The following is a 3,381-nucleotide window of genomic DNA, read 5'->3' on the forward strand; positions in this document are numbered from 1 at the left end:
GATTTATTACTTGGAATCCCTAGAGCTCATTGCAACTATATACGAGTGCGAGGTGTTGAGATTGTTGGATTTCTCTTCCGGGGCATGTATAGAGTTAGGCATAGTTGACCTTAGATTTGGGACTATGTAATTAAGGATTTCCACGACTCACCATTGCATTGATTATGAAGCATAATAGAGGGTTCTTGCACTTGAAACAATTATCCTAGGCGGAGCATTATCCGGGTACCCCATCTTTATCGATTGCCTTATCCCCTTCTTTACTTTTGCTCTCTTACTTGTTGCTTTTCTCGGATATTATCGCTCATATATGTGTATTTGTGCACTTTTGTGCATATACGGTAGTGTAGACAATAGTGCATGAAAGGAGCCAAAAGTAGACCGTGGATGCACCTTGTCGATGAAATCTTGGAGTGAACAAATGCGACGACACAAGTTGTGCTAAAAAACATGTGAATGTGTGCCAACCTCCATTGTGCTCAAGCAAATACATGGTTTGGAGGGGCACAAAGACTGTCACATTCGCGTGTTCTGACTTGTGCAAAGCTAGCGAGATTTTCGTCAATATGATTGTTATTGAAGATGCAACATGATCTACTGCATGGATGTACTGTAGAAAATCACTGTAGTAAATCCTTGTAGCAGTTATTGTTCATAGATCACAGAAAACACATTTCCTAGAGATTCACATGGGCATGTGGAAATTCCACACGCCCATATGGATGCCCGATTCCAACCCTATTTAAGTCACGATTTCAGCCGTTTGAGGGATCATTTGCCCATCTTTATCTCATCTTTGGAGGCGCTCGCAGCTAGGGTTCAGAGAGGCTTTGGCAAGTCTTTTGGAGTGGTTCTATAGCCTTCAACACTGTATTCCTTCGGAAGATAGTTATTGGGGAAGCTTTCGCCTGCATCGATACAGCGAGGTGTGCCCTAGGCTTGACGAGGGAACCTTTGGAGAAGACGAGGCTACTCCATAAGACCAGCGATACGGACTACAATGGGGTTTTACTTATGGATTGCATGTTTTTACTTTCGATTTCATTATTGATTGTATCTTGCTCCATGGAGAGCTAAACCGCTAGTGGGTGCTGGGACATGTAAACCCAAGGATGATTTTGTTTCATTGACCTTTTATTATATTTTTTTAATTGATGTTCTAATTGAGTTCCAATCTTGAATGATTCTTGAAGTGATTTTCCATTAGAGTGACACTACGGTTGAGAATCCATCTTGGTAATCCTTGTGGATGAGTGACACAACATGAAGGCTAGATAAAGGTAGATTGGAGAGGGTTGAGAGGTTGAGTCGAGAGGTAGTGGAACATCCCCTTTCCCTTCCGGTGTGATTTATCCTACCTTCATGTTCCAAGAGTTCTTTGCGGTCATAATAGAGTGAAGTGCTAAGAGAGGAACTCCGCTAAGGCTTAGTTGGGCAAGCGACGGATAGAAGCGTTGCAGTAATTCTTAGTGCTATGGCTTAATTGAGACTAGGGGTCTTTCGCCTGGACCAAAGGGTTAGATCTAGAGTAGTGAATAGGGCTTATCACATGGAGTCCCTAGAGCTTTAAGCAGCCTTGCACAGTGTGAGGTGCTAAGATTGAATTATTTCTCCGCCGGGGCATAGTGTAGGATTAGTCAAGGTTCACATTAGGTTTAGGACTATGTGTTTAGGGATTTCCACAACTCATTAGACATTAGTTGGGAGACATATTAATTGGTCTTACACTTGAAGCAATATTCCTAGGGCGAGTAATGTTCGGGTGCCCCACTTTCTATTGATTGCCTTTCTTCTCATTTTATTGCATCTCTCTTTCTTGTTTTCTTTATTTTTTTTTCACATTGATATTGTTCACACCACCTTCGAATCATCGTCATTCTAATTATATAACAATTATAGTGTTTCTGATCACTATTCCCTGTGGATATGACTACCCACTCACTAGTGTAATTATTACTTCGACAACCCGTGCACTTGCAGTACACACGCAAGGGATGTGTCAAGTTTTTGGTATCGTTATCAGGGAATATACGTTTTGGAAACACTTTGCACTTAGCTATTTTAGCTATTCATCACTTGTTCTATTTCACAATTTCTTATTCTTCCATCGTTCTGATTTGTCTTTACTTCTTTGGTTGCAGCTCCAGGTTATGATTTGAGGAAACCCTTCGACATTTGTTGAAGGTGATCCTGAACTTGAACGAAGACTTTGTAGAAGGGGAAAAGAACCTGTACAAGAACAGTTGAATCAAGTTGAGATAGAAGATGAAGGGTCATATAATACGGCAGGACAGAATGAGTAGCAAAGGACACTGTCAGATTATGCTAGACCCAAAGTTCTTAGCATACAATCTAGTATTATGCAGCCACTGATAATGGCTCCAAATTTTGAGCTCAAGTGAGGCTTCATCCAAATTTTACAACAGTCCGCATAGTTTTATGGTTTGGCCGATGAGGATCCAAACAATCATATTGAGAAATTCTTGAAAGAGTATGACATGCTTAAGATTAATGGTGTCACGAATGATGCCATCAAGTTGAGGCCCTTCCAATTTTCCTTTAAAGGTAGAGCGAAGCAATGGCTACATTCATTACCTAGAGCATCAATCACTACATGGGTGGAGATGGTAGAAGATTTTCTTGACCGATATTTCCCTCCAAGAAAATCTGTTAAGCTTAGGAATGAAATATCCTCTTTTATGTAAATGGTATTGGAGTCTCTATTTGAGACATAGGATAGGTTCAACGAGCTCCCGTGGAAATGTCCTCAACATGGATTCCCTAAGTGGAAGATCATTCAGACTTTCCATAATGGTTTGAACACAAGCACAAAACAGTTACTTGATGCTGCAGCAGAAAGTACCTTTGGGAGCAAGACCCCTGAAGAAGCTGACATCTCATTGAAGGAATAGCTATGAACAGTTATCAGTGGAATGGAAGGGACAGAAAGAAGGTAGCCAGACTTCATGAGATTGATACATTTACTTTATTAGAGGCCCAGGTTGAGTCATTGAGCAAGAAGGTAGACACTCTAACTTCTCCTAGAGTGGCAACTATGAATAGTTTCACTGGTGTGGGGGAGGACATGCTCCATCTGATTGCCTGATTTCTATTGGTGATACATACTTGATGGAACAAGTGGATTTTGTGGGTAACGCAATGAGAGGCCAATGGAATCCATGTAGCAACACCTACAATCCGGGGTGGAGGAGCACCTGAAAATTTCATGAAGTAGTCAAGGGCAACAGAAGAATATGGCACCATCAGGTTAGCAACAACAACAAGCCCAAAACATGAAGAATCGAGTTTCAGGGTTGGAAAACCAGATGACTAACCTAGAAAAGGCCTTGAACAAGTTCATTCGATCATCGGATATAAGAT

At 41.2% G+C, this 3,381-nt stretch overlaps 1 non-coding gene across 1 annotated transcript; it reads right to left on the reverse strand.

Moving 5' to 3' along the window:
- Positions 1 to 2,672: 2,672 nt before the first annotated feature.
- LOC120252234 lies at positions 2,673 to 2,779 on the reverse strand. Its single transcript, XR_005533778.1, has one exon. It is a non-coding gene; the product is annotated as a small nucleolar RNA R71 (small nucleolar RNA).
- Between the last annotated feature and the right edge of the window lie 602 nt (positions 2,780 to 3,381).

The sequence above is a fragment of the Dioscorea cayenensis genome, chromosome 20 (assembly GCF_009730915.1).
Source record: "Dioscorea cayenensis subsp. rotundata cultivar TDr96_F1 chromosome 20, TDr96_F1_v2_PseudoChromosome.rev07_lg8_w22 25.fasta, whole genome shotgun sequence".
NCBI lineage: Eukaryota > Viridiplantae > Streptophyta > Magnoliopsida > Dioscoreales > Dioscoreaceae > Dioscorea > Dioscorea cayenensis.